General features: G+C 41.3%; 1 protein-coding gene across 3 annotated transcripts in view; it reads right to left on the reverse strand.

Moving 5' to 3' along the window:
* The window catches only part of F5 (coagulation factor V), a 1,256,984-nt gene that overhangs the window by 665,869 nt on the left and 576,987 nt on the right, over nt 1-14,128 (reverse strand). The window lies entirely within an intron of this gene.

Below are 14,128 nucleotides of genomic sequence, written 5' to 3' on the forward strand. Positions count from 1 at the left end.
ATAAATCTTGCTATATATACTTCCTCACAAGTACGAGTACATTACAGTACACCACTGATGGGAAAAAAATAAAGAAAAAGAATACTTTTTAATAAAACTTCCTCCCACTCAAAATTTCAGTCTGGCTTACCTGTCTTACCCTTTTTGAACAACTGTTAATCACATCAGTGTTATAGCCTTATCTTAAAAACTGCAAGCAAATAAATCTCAATGGTAATGAAAATCATTTTCTAAATTGCAACTATGGCTGGGATTCAAAAAGTTGTCCACAGTTTGGATACAACACATCATACAGGTGGTTTATTAATATTTTTATGGATTTTTAGTGGCCCACATTAACTTCTTAGAATAACTATTAGAAAAGTATAGTGTTGATCATTTTCTCGATTATTTCCTGTAATATTTCAAGATAAATCCTAATAGGCCCCCAGCAAAAGGTAGTATCTTGTTTCACTGCTCAGATGTTACCTGCATATAGGCATATAACTAATTGCATTGTATACCACAAAGGCAGTTCCTTTAGCAGATTTTCTAACAAAATTTTGATCATGTGATATACCTTTTTGGAAATCACTTGACTCCTGTTTGGATAAATTATATAAGTATTTACTTCTAATGCCTGGGAAAACAAATTTCTGACAGAGTACATAAGCATTCACAATAACTTCTGATAGCATACTTATCAAGCTCTTAGCACAATAATTCTGAAAAAAAGGATTTCCCAGATGGCTGTGCACTGAGTAACAGCCTAATTTCAGCTCTCCCAGCGTGAAAACAGAAAACCAGAAAAGAGAGCCAGCGAATTTCTCTTTCTGAGTAAATTTCATCTACTGACTAGTAAGTGCATTGCCTGGATGCTAACAAAGCAGACATTTAAAGAACCTGAAAGAAAATGAACCAAAAAAGGTGAGAAGAAAATGGAACAGTTATCTTAGGTGACGTAAACATAAACTGGGCCATGAAAAACTATGAATCCCCTTCCTTAAATATCAACCTCTACAAGTACACCCAATTAATAAACTCTCCTACCAGGCCAAACAAAGTTGGAACCACTGGTACCATCACTGACTGGATCTTAGTGTCTCCTCCTAACCTTAACTCAGATACTGGCACCTTTCCTGACTCTCTCAGTGACCACCTGCCTCCATTTGCTGGCCGTCACTCCTCTCCTCTTCAAAAGCTACACCACTATGTACAATCACGGAACCTCTCCAGTTTCGACCCACAAATATTCATAGACTGCCTAAAAGTAACACATTGGTCACTCTTAAAAACCTTGCCTCTTGACAATGCCATTGATTACTTTAATAAAACCTTCCTGAACCTTCTTAACGACCTTGCTCCACTAAAAACTAAAAGAGTTAAAACTTCATCCTCCCCTTGGTTAACCAAAGAAACTAAACAAATCATGCACCTAAGAGACAAAAAGTTGAAACTTTACCATAAAAATGAATTACCCCATGTCCTAACAGAAGTCAAACAACTCCATAACATTGCAAAAAAGCTAATAATCAGGGATCAAAAAATTATACTACAATAAACTTCAATCAGAAAACTTATCCAACCCAAGAAAATCCTGGGACTCTGTCTCCTCCCTTCTCCACCCAGGCAATAAGGATAATCCATCCCCTAACCTAAACCTTACTGATCTAGAAAATACCTCTAACTTCAATACCTTCTTCACATAATCCATAGATAAACTCACCACCAGCTTCTCTCACCACTCTCAACCTCCACCCCCAACCAACAACTCTACATCTCCACACAATGTGACTACCCCTACCCCTACTTTTAGCTTCTCTCCTGTCTCTGTAAGCAAAATAAAGAACCTTCTCCTTCAACTCAAACTATTCTCCCCTGCCCCAGACAACCTACCCACAACTTTCCTCAAACTGTCTGCAGACAGCATTGCCCATCCCATCTCTATCTTAATAAACCAATCCATACTAGAATCATACATCTTCTCATTATGGAGATGCACCTTTATCATTCCACTCCATAAAGGAGGCAAAAGCACTGACACTTCTAATTTTTGGCCTATAGCCATCCTATCCCCACTATCAAAAATAATGGAGAAATGTATTCAATCCCAAATGATGCCCTATATGACCCAAAACAACCTACTAACCCCTACACAACATAGTTTCCATCTGGGGCATAGTACCATCACTGCCCTCCTCTCCTTTCTAGATTCCATAAATCTTGCTCGCGACTCTGGCAAAATAGTTCCTACTCTGTTCCTTGACCTCTCCAAAGCCTTAGATACCATTTCTCACACCTTACTGTTATCTCATCTCTCCTCTCTCAACCTCTACCCCCTACCATCACCTGATTTACCAGCTACCTCTCTGCAAGACAGCAAACCGTCAAATGGAAAAACTCACTCTCTTTCTTTCTACACAACCCTACTGGAGTTCCCCAGGGTTCCATCCTAGGCCCCCTCCTCTTTAACATCTTCATTAATAACTTCCACCAGCAGTCTCTCTCCGATGCCAAACTAATTCAATATGCTGATGATTAGACCATTATCTTATTATTTGTACTTGGCAAAACAGCAGTTGTTTTTTATTTACTTGTGGGACATTATGCTTTGATTCGCCAAACCAACATGAAAATTAGAGATTGCTGCCAATTGGACTTTAACTGTAGAAGAGGAAGACCCCGATTGAAATATCTCTGCTAAGAAGTCCAAAACTGAATGCAGTGGAGCAGTAAAGGGATCAATGTGTTTAGACTTCGCCCAGAAAGAAAAACGTTTCCACTTACGAGCATAAATCTTTCTGGTGGAAGACTTAAGAGAAGCTACTATGATGTTCCTAACGGTGTTAGAGATCATAGGAAGTCTGGCTAAGGAAGGAAGTGGAGCAACCAAGCAGTGAGGTTGAGAGAATGAATGGCCCGGTGCGGTTGACCCGACTGGTGGGTCAGAAGATCTGGAACTGGGTCCAGGTGCCAAGGCTGGGCCAGAAGATGACGATGCAGGGACGGAAACCAAATTTGTCGAGGCCAGTAAGGGGCAATGAGGATCAACTTGGCTCTCAATACGGTAGCTTTCTGAATAACTTGTGGTATCAGTGGAAATGGAGGAAAAGCATACAGAAGTCCCCGGGGCCAATCCTGGGTTAGAGAGTCTCTTGGGGAATGGCCTGGTAGAGGAAAGAGGGTGAAGAAGTCCGGGCATTTGCTGTTTTGGGGTGTAGCAAAAAGGTCGCAGGAAGGGAAGCCCCACTTCTGAAAAATCTCGTCCACTACCGATTGCTTGAGAGACCACTCGTGTGGCATGAGAATAGCTCTGCTCAGTCTGTCCGCTAAGAGGTTGGATCTCCCGGGGATATGCGTTGCTATCAGAAACCGATGAGAGGAGATTGCCCATTGCCAAAGTCTGAGAGCTTCTCGACACAGTGGGTAGGAACTGGTCCCGCCCTGCTTGTTGATATACCAGACTACAGACATGTTGTCCATCTGAACTGCAATAGTCCCTAAGGGAAGAAAGTCGCTGAGGGCTTGCAACGTTAAAAGCACTGCTCTCATCTCTAGGACATTTATGTGCAGATGGTATTCTATGGGTTGCCAAGTCCCATGGACCATCCTGCCCTGATAATGCCCCCCCCCACCCGATCAGAGAGGCATCCGAAGTGACTGTGGTAACCAGAACTGGGGGAACAAACAGTCGGCCCTGATGGTGTAGAGGAGAAGACATCCACCAGGTTAGATGACTCTTGCACGACTGCGTGACAAAAATCTCGTGACTCATGGGGAGCTGCTGGAATGACCATTGAGCGAACAACATCCACTGCAGAAGACGCATGTGGAAGCGGGCTAATGGCAGTAGAACAATGGCCGCAGCCATAAGACCCAGAACCTTCAGGACAAATTTGGCTCTGATCTTCTTGCTGAGTAATATGATCTGAATATACTTCTGAATGTCCAGAATTCTTTGTTTTGTGAGTCTGGCTGACATACTGACAGTGTTTAATTCTGCGCCTATAAAGGTAATAAATTGGCAAGGTGACAGAGAAGATTTTTCGAAGTTTATTGAAATCCCCAATTGTTTGCAGATTTGCAGAGTGTAGTCTCTGGCCTTGAGAAGTTGATGCCTGGTGGTGGTGGAGAGGAGCCAGTCGTCTAGATATGGAAACACCTGGAATCCTTGACTTCTCAGATGAGCCGTAACCACTGCCATACATTTGGTAAACACTCTGGGAGCTGTAGTGAGGCCAAAGGGCAGGGCTCTGAAATGAAAATGACTGGACCCCAGCCGAAAGCGGAGAAACCTTCTGGAGTGCCTGTGAATCTTTATATGATAGTACGCATCCTGAAGGTCTATTGAGCACATCCAGTTGTCCTTGCCCAAAACGGGTAGAATGGACTGAAGCGTGACCATCCGGAACCTTGCCTTTTTGACAAACTTGTTTAGTTTGCTGAGGTCTAAAATTGGTCTCCAATCTCCCGTCCTTTTGGGGACCAAAAAGAATCTTGAGTATATGCCGGATCCTACTTGGTCTGCTGGCACTATTTGGACGGCTCTTTTTGCTAGGAGCTTTGATACCTCCTGCTTTGCCAATTCCCTTAGACCGGGTGAGACGTCTGGAAGGGATTGATGAGGAACGGGATACCTCTCGAAAGGGATATTGTAGCCCTCGGATATGATCGACTGTACCCATTTGTCTTGAGAGAGGGAATGCCAGTCTATTGGGTACAGCGACAATCTTCCCCCGACTGCCTCCAAGGGTGGGCAGTCGGGCAACATCTCAGGGATGCTGGAAGGGTTTATCAGGGAGAGTCTCCCTGCTACCCTGATTCTGTGGACCCCCTCTGCCCCTAGGGCGGCGCCTATTATTATTACCCCCTCTGCCTCAGGGGGTAAACTGACCGCATGTGTCCGGCGTGACTCCTTGAGATTTACGGAACCACATTTTCCCTCCCTTCTGACCCTTTGGATAGGGTCTTGAAGGGGTGGAGAAATGGACTCCTATGGCAGAAAGGGTCTTGCCGTCTTGTTCACACCTGGTCAATGTATCCTTCACCTGAGGCCCGAACAAAGCTGAACCGTCAAAGGGGGTATTGGTGAAGGACGCCTTAAAGGGGTCTGCAAAATTACAAAGAAGCATCCAGGCCTGACGCCTAAGTGCCACTCCTGTGCCTGCAGCCCTACTCGCCCCATCGGCTGCATAAGAAATGAGCCGCATGGAGGAGTTAGTCAAAGAATTGAGGATTCCTAGCTGTGAGGCAATCTTTTCCTGAGCCCCAGTCGCCGAAGGATCCTGAACCACTTCACCTAGTTCCTTGAGAATGTCTCTCTGAAGTCTGGTAAAGTGACAAAGGTAGTTCAGTGAACGCATAGCAAAGGTCGCTGAAGAAAACATCCGCTTGCCGTACCCATCCATGGTCCTAGAATCCTTATTAGGAGGATGGACAGGCACAGAAGGATCAGCAAGTTCCTTCTTGGTGGCCGCCGCCACCACCATAGCATCAACAGGGACGCCCTTAGAAAGAAACTGTTTGTCTGCAGGGGCTGTAATAAATTTGGAGGGCCTCCTAGGAACTGGTTCCACAGAACTGGGGCTGCCACGCCTTCCGAGCCACTACTTGCATGAGTGGGTCGAAAGGCGGAGACACCCAGGAGGTGGAGGGTCGAGATCCAAAAGCCTCCAGGTATACCGACTCATCCTCAGAGGGGTCAATGGAAGGCCAGTTCCCCCTCTGCTTAAGGAGTTCCAGGATGTCTGAAAAGGAGACATCCTCAGAGGGGGACCATGGGAACCCTCCGACTCATCTAAGTCGGTATCTGATGTAGTAGACTCAGGAGAGTCTGTGTGCTTCCTCTTACACGTCCTCTTACGCGGGGGTTCTGCTGCAGGATCAGGAGAAACCTCGGAAGAGGAAGTTATTCCCAATGGGGAAACCTGGGGCGATGGATCTCTGGGTCCAGGAGCAAGAGACTGGCAAGAGACATCAACAGGCACCGAAGATGGAGGAGCTAAAGGAATAGACCGTTGACCTAGCTCAGGGGCTAGGACACTCCTCATCACCTCGAAGGCTCCTCTCCCAGGGAGGCCAGAAGAATCCCGCTCGGAAGAAACAGGAATCCCCGGCCCCACCGAAAGAGAAGGCTCTGAAGCTGATGTCGGTGCCGAGCTCACCAATGCCGAAGCTCCAAGAGGGAGAGCAGGGTCGGACAAGGGTCCGATGCCACTCGCCCCCTCGGAGCCAACAAGAGAGACCCGATGACCGGATCCCTCCAAAGAAGGTCTCATGGAGGAGATCAGAGCCGAAGATGTCGGAGCCAAAAGGGGAAGTATCGGCTCCGGCGCACCCACGGTCACCGTTCCGAGAAGCTCCGGCTCCGAACTCTGAAGGAGAGTCGGAGGAGGAAGTTCAGGGGGATGAGAAATAGCAGACTTCTGTTGAGACGGGCTATGGAGCATTTGGGCTAGTGCCTGTGACTTCAACAGTCTGCTTACCACCCTCTCTAAATCGTGGTCTGACAGCCTGGAAGATCTTGAAGATCGGCTCCGATGGCTCCGCTCCGACAAAAGAGGAGATCCCGGAGCCGAACGAATCGACTCCAGGGAAGGAGACCGAGATCTCTTCCTGGATGGAGCCATCGGAGCCGACGACCCCTCGGTTCCAGATGGAGCCGAAGACTTATCGGCTCCAATGCTGGATAAAGACACGTCGGCTCCGGCCGGAGCTGACAAAGTAATGGGAATTGTGTGTCAGAGCCAGACGGAGCCGACACAACAACTTCCAAAGTGGAAAGATCGGCTCCAGCCGGAGCCGATCTCGACTCCAAAGGAGTCGGAGCCACAGCCGAAGGCTTGGACACTACAGCCTGGGCTTTAGATGGCTTAGAGGGTTTAACCGACCCAGCCTTGGTCGGAGAACCCTCTGGCTTTAACAAGCCAGGAAGAATCAATTTGTTTCTTCGTTCCTGCAGGACTCTCTGGCTAAAGGAGTGACAAATGGTATAGGAGTCCTGCAGGTGTAAAGGCCCCAGGCAGTACACACAAGAAGTGTGACCGTCTGTCAGAGACATTTTCTGACAGCACGAGTCACACTTCTTGAAGCCTGAGACCTTCAACTTCTTTAGACATAATTATGCCCAAAAAAAAAACAAACACACAACAGTCACACAGTTAACCCCCAAAAAACAGACAACACACAACCTGACAGGAATTAACTAAGAGGGAGGCTTAAGGCCTGAAGAAAGGAATAAATCCTAACGTAAATGAAGGGGATTAGGGTAGAGATTATCTATTAGTATAAAACTATACTCAATAAATGAAAAATAGGAGGTAAGGGAGAAAAAACCCTGACTAATCTTTATAAATTGAAGCTTTACCTGAGCTGGTAAAAAAGGAGACCTCTTCGCGAAGCGGCAAACGAGATATGAGGTAGTCACGCCTTGCATCATGGGATATAGGGTTGCCTCGAGCTGGTAAAATGAGTTCTCAAGCTTAGCAAGTGCCGAGTCGGAGCCGAGGATCGGCTCTGAACCCATCCAGCAAGAATGAAGGCGAGTTTGACAACTTAACATCATGTGATGCAGCTGGAGGAAGAATTGAACTTGGTGTATAGAAGAAGTTAATTAGATTTGGGAGGAAGTGGGAGAAAGGGGCAAAATGATTTAGGCCAGGGTTTGCTTGTGATAGGTTAATTTGGGGTTGGGAGTGGTTATGTGGCTATAAGGGTAGAGGTCCTAAGGGTGGGTGGAATTTGGGGGCAGGATAGGGGAGCAGAGTGTGCTCATAGGGCGAATGGAGTGAGAAAAGCCAAGAAGGAGTAAAAGATCAGAAACCAATCAGTGGTACAGTCATACTGTTTTTCTTTTGTATCTGGGGAAACTGGAAAATCCCAAAATAAGTATTTTTTAAAACAGAATATGGTCACAGTTAGGAACTCAATTTGAGTAATAACAATTAGATAAAATCATAATGGGAACAGTGCTAGGTCCCTAGCGCTATTATGTTTCTTTTTACATTTTCTTCTCAATGAATGGGAATGGAATGTGATTGCTACAATTTGTAAGGTAAATACTGCCACCTAGTGGTGATCCTATCTAGTAAAAATTACACACTCACTAAGGGGAAAGCAGGTACAGGAGTACATCCGGGGGAGACCAGTGGTGTGCTCTCTGCAGGTAACTGAAAGAGTATGTAGCTGATATAACAGAAACTATGCAGGAGCCTTTAAATATTTAAAATCTTACAGAAAAAGTGGCACACATACACGTTTTTTCAGTATGAGCAGGTTTGATGGAGCATAACTGTTTGTCAGTCCAGGGTTTTCTTTTCCGTGGGCTAGTTTAGATAGCCTGGAGATTCTATTAAGGTTATGGGAGGCACCCAAAAATAAAGAGAATTGAACAAGCTGTAAGAAAAACAGACAGAGACAATAATTAGTATTTGGCCAGTCGGGTAGCAGACATGAGAGAAAGGACAGTAGGACAAATAGAATGCTTACTTTCACAGATATAACCATTAATCTGATACATATTCACAAAGGAAATAGATCTATACTGTTCAGGTAAAGGACCGGGTATGGAAAAGTGTTACTATATACTAACAGGATTGGTAAAAATGAAAAACCAAAACAAAACTGTAGATAAAAATAGGCACAGGTATCCAGTAAATCGAGAAGACCAAACCAGAATGACTTAACGCTGGTTTATTTATAAAAAAAATTGTTTAGCGTTTTCGCCACTAAAAACCAAGTTGCGAAAACGCTAAACAATTTTTTTTTATAAATAAACCAGCGTTAAGTCATTCTGGTTTGGTCTTCTCGATTTACTGGATACCTGTGCCTATACTAACAGGATTAAAATACTGGTTACAAGGAATGAAACAGCACTGTTTAATTGAATGACATAGTTAATTATTGTTTAACTGAATGACATAGTTAATTAAACAAGTGTCAATCTCCTTGTTAAAGGTATAGCATCAGGCTGCATATCTTAAATATGGTTAAAATACTTAAATAATGTAAAACTAATAAAAAACTTGTTAAAATACATTACCTATGTAGTATATCAAGCTAGTGATAGCTGTCAGTCTGGGGCAACAGTTCTTATTAGGAGGGTTAAACTTCATTATTTGAAGATGTACATAGCTGTGTGTTTTTGCATTAATAGGTTATGGGGGGTGTTCTAGGGGATTTTTTTTTTTGCTTGCAGATTTTCATTAAAACAAAAAGTCTTGTAAGTTGTGACATATGTACAAATGGCTATGACAAGAAACAACTGTATAAAAGATCAGCCTGCCAAACATTAGTGTATGCATGCAACACAAAAGCTGAAACTAGACCTTTAAAAAAACTGTTATACATAAGAGGTGGGAATAATAACTTCTTATCATAATGGCAACATTTTCCATATTATCTTTGAACACGAATGATCTCACAGCTATATACAAATAAGAAGGTATAGTGAACTATATTAAGAAATACAGAATGCACATAGCTATGCTACAGGGCACACATTTGGAAAGAACTGAGCATGTGAATTTGATATAGAAAGGATTTCAGGATGGTTATTCAGCAGAATATCTGGGACAAAGGAACAGGGGAGTATTTATATTAATTGCTAGAGGAGCTCAACAGTGGTAGAAGATGAAAAAAAGATAACAGTGGTAGATTTGTAGTAGTAAGGGACTACTAGCAAGGGAGAAGGACTACACTGGCATGTATTTGTATTCCACCTAAAACTGCTACAAAGGAACTTAAAAATTCAGCTTTCGCAAGAGCAATATTACTTACAGACGGGGACTGAAATTTGATTTCCAATAGTGAGTATATATCAGGGGCTAGAAGGGCAAACATAACAAAATAGGGTCGATTTTTGAAGAAATTTATGAAAATATTTGCTATGGAAGATGTGAATTCTATAGTAGGAGCTCAGAAACACTTTACATATTATTCCTCAAGGTACAAAAACTGAGCTAGGGTAGACATAAATTATATTTCACAGGAACATGTACATTTAACTGAAAGTTTTGATATGCATCCTATAACTATTTCAGATCATGCGCCAATAATAATTAAAATAAAAATGTAGGGTGATGAAATAATAATGAGACACTGATGCTTCCCTTCCTATCTGTTAAACAGAAATTAATTTTAAGGAATGGGTAGTGGAAATTATTCAGGAATTATTATGGAAGATAAACATTTCTTCAGAAAATATACCAAGGGAGTAGGATAAATTGAAAGTGGTGTTTAAAAGTACAGTGGAAATAAAAGGAAAAGCGATATGGTTAAGAAGTAACAAGAATTATTTAGAGGAACTGACAAAGGTTAAAGTAGTACAGAATAGGCAGAATCTCACAGGACAAGAAGGGGTGCAACTGTAAAATGCTAAAGAGAAAATAAGGCAGGATTTCAATAATATGCATGAGTTTGGAAAGATTACTGTTAAACAACTGTTTTTTAATAATAACTCCAGTGCACAAAAGCTTCTACCACAATAGCTGAGGCAACAAAAAGCAGAAAGGGATGTTGCCAAGCTACAACAGCCTGTAACAAGGAAAATAAGCAGAGATCTTATAGAGGTATTAAAAATATTTTGAAAATTTTATGAAAATCTGTATAAAGTAGAAAAAATCTAGAAGTCAAGAAAAAGAAGAAATTGAAATGTTTATGGAAGAATTAAATATGCCAAGGTTAGAGGTAGATGAAGCTCAAGTATTTACATATTATAGGAGGAGCTGAGATAAAAATGGTGATGTATAACCAATCTACAGGAAAGTCTCTAGGAATAGATAGTATTCCTGTGGAAGTTTGGAAGCTGGGGGGAAGAAAGTGAGAACAATATAGAAGATTTTGTTTAACAGTATTTTAAAAGGAGGAGAAGCACCAACATCCTAGAAGAAAGCTGAGGTGGGTATAATACCTAAAGATGGCAATGACTCATCAGATCCAGCTTCATATAGGCCCATTCTGAGTCAAAATTATGATCATAAAGTTTTCATGTCTACAAAGGCTAAAGATGATGATACCAAAATTGACAGATATGGATCAAAGTGTTTTTGTGGAAGGAAGACAAACATTTGACAATAATAACAGTACAATGATGATCCAGAGGGAAGCAGAATGTAAGACAATATCTCTGGTGTTGGTGGGTCTTGATGCAGAAAAAACATTTATCAGAGTAAGCTGGAATTTTATGAGTAAGGCAATGGCAGCATTTGCATTCCCTGGCACAATAATACAGTTAATTAGGAGGATATATGAGGGATCAGAGTTGAAAACTGAAGTGCGATGGCGCTCTCAGATATGAACAGAGGAACAATGCAGGGGTGTCCTCTTTCCCCTTTGTTATTTGCATTGTAGTTAGAACCACTGGCAAAGAAAATAAGAGACTCAGCAATTCAATGATAAAACTGGTATGGTAATCAAGAAAAGTTGGCTTTATTTGCAAATGATATTATTTTGTACCCGATAAAACCAGAAAATGACATTTCAGTGTTGTGGAACATTCTGAGACAGTTTCATGTCATTTCTGGATACAAAATTAATGAAGATAAAACAAAGGCAATAGCTGTAATCTATGTATCCACACACAAACTGGTTCAGCAATACCCATACTTATGGGGACATGATAACATTAAGTACTTAGGAATATGGGTTAAAAAGATTCTGTTTGGCAGGTAAGGATATGTGGGAAGAGACTAAACAAAAGATAATACAAAAACTAAGAAACTGGAAGCTCTGTTTTATGAATATGGATAGTAAGATACTAGCAGTTAAAATGTTTTTAGTCTCTTTAGTTTTATACACAGGTGAGGCATATTTTCATCAACCGGAGGAGAAGATGTGGATAGCAATTAAGAAAAAGCTGAAGTATTTTTATCTAGAAGGGGAAGAGGTCAAGAGTCAAGTGGGATCATTTGATCCTTCCAATGGCACAGAGTGGTTTGGGATTTCCTGATTAGAGGACCTACACAGTCAAGGCTTCCATACATAAAACAAGCAGAAAGCTATAATTCAAAGTGGAAAGGGATGTTGGTGAAAGGGGGGGGGGTTGTTAGAAATAAGGACATACTGGAATTTTGGATACAGATCCTTAAAGAGAATAACAATAACCATGCAGAATATTATATTCATAAAGTAGCAGAAAGTATTCTAAGAACTAAACCAATACAGGACCGGAGAAAGGAGATTCTGCTGATAGGGATGACTGCAATCAAGGTACAGAAAATAGGCAAGAGGTGGCTGGAACTTACTGGAGAAAACTGGCAAAAGAACCAAGGTACTGGGAGAAAATAATTAGACAGGGAAAGGTAAAAGAAAGGGAAGAGGCCAAGAATACATTTAGACTGCAGGCTAGAGATTGCCTTCTCTGTCAAGGAATGATATCAGAGTACAGGCAAAGAGAAAGGAATAGAGGGATCTAACGTGAAAGACCAGCACTTTCAGTAGAATCAAGAACAAAAGCTTTTTTTGTATTTGCCCTTTGTAGTGTTGGATGTTTGGTGATAGAACTCTGTGTGTGTGTGTGTGTGTGTGTGTGTGTCTGTGTGTGTGTGTGTGTGTGTGTGTGTGTGTGTGTGTGTGTGTGTGTGTGTGTATGTGTGTGTGTGTATATTCCTACAACAGCTGACAAATGCAACCACTTACACCATATTAATCAATAGTTCATTCCTAACACTAGCTGCCAAACCTTATACTAAATACACACACTACAGCCTAAGATGCTTCTCCTAGGCAATCCCCCAAGCTCCAATCCCCACAAACTAGGCTACACTCCACTGGCAACTCTATCCCCATGAATCCAAAAACACACTGAATTCCACTCTTTCTCCATCCTTGCTCTTAAAATATGGAATTCCCTCTTCAACCACCATAAAGAAACTACAATCCTTCTTTTCCACCTTCAGAGATGACATTAAAAAAACCTTTCACACCAAATCAAACTGTACTTGCCACACAGAAAGCCAGATCACATAAGTGCCTCTCAGCCTCTAGCATTACTCTCTTCAACTATTAACACCTCCTAACTCTTCCAACATTCCCTGCGCTGACTCTCATTATTCCACAGGATTTCCACTATGATGTAAACCTACAATAAAAGCATGTGAATTGTAAAATTTGCATTCCTATATAGTTGGTGCTACATCTATTAATTGTTACTGTACAGTTTTGTGATATATTGTTAATTTATGCCCTGTTTTTGATATGTACAGCTTACTGCCTCTTCCCGGGCAGTACTTGCATATGGTCAGTTGTGATCAGTGTACCACTCCAGTTATCAAATATGAAATAAAAAATAAAATAAAAAATGACAGTATGCAATATCTCATACTTAAATATATCATAAACTACAATGATATGTGCTAAAAGAGCCACCTGCCCTATTTTATGAGCGAGGTTAAATTTACTTTCTTGTGCAAGCAATTTGGCAATAAGATTAAATCTAAACATTAACCAAGGTTTTTTTCATAATGATATATTCTGTTTAATTGTAGTTAAGATATACGTCAAAATGAAATATAGCCATACTTTTTAAATATGAATGTCACTATCATGCATGTGACAGAAATATTTAACAATTACATTACAATAAGCTTTTTTTCTTAACAGTTTAGAAGCATGTCATAATTCTAAGTTTTATTTTCTGTATCGTTTGACTAATAGAATACTTTTGTACAAGCACCAAATATCATAAACTATCAACACTAAATAGTGATATATAGGTTTATCTGCCTTGATTACCTTACCCTGATAACAAATAATGATAATTGCTTCTTATCAGCTAAAATGGGAAGAGCATATTTTGTGTTTTGCAATATGTTAACAGGAGTTACATATTTTTTCTAAACTCATGCCTTTTTATAGGTAATCAAAGTTTTAACTAGCAAGGTTGATGTGAAATTAACATCTTAGACTTATACATGTCCAAAAATCATTGACATAAAGATAAATCTTGCTATACTTCCTCACATGTACGAGCACATTATAGTACAGCACTGATGGGAAAAAACAGATGAAAAAGAATACTTTTTAATAAAACTTCCTCCCACTCAAAATATCAGTCTGGCTTACCTGTCTTACCCTTTTTGAACAACTGTTAATCACATCAGTGGTAAAGCCTTATCTTAAAAACTGCAAGCAAATAAACCTCAATGGTAAT

Source organism: Protopterus annectens, chromosome 5.part0 (genome assembly GCF_019279795.1).
Source record: "Protopterus annectens isolate FY-2018-M chromosome 5.part0, PAN1.0, whole genome shotgun sequence".
Classification (NCBI taxonomy): Eukaryota; Metazoa; Chordata; order Ceratodontiformes; family Protopteridae; genus Protopterus; species Protopterus annectens.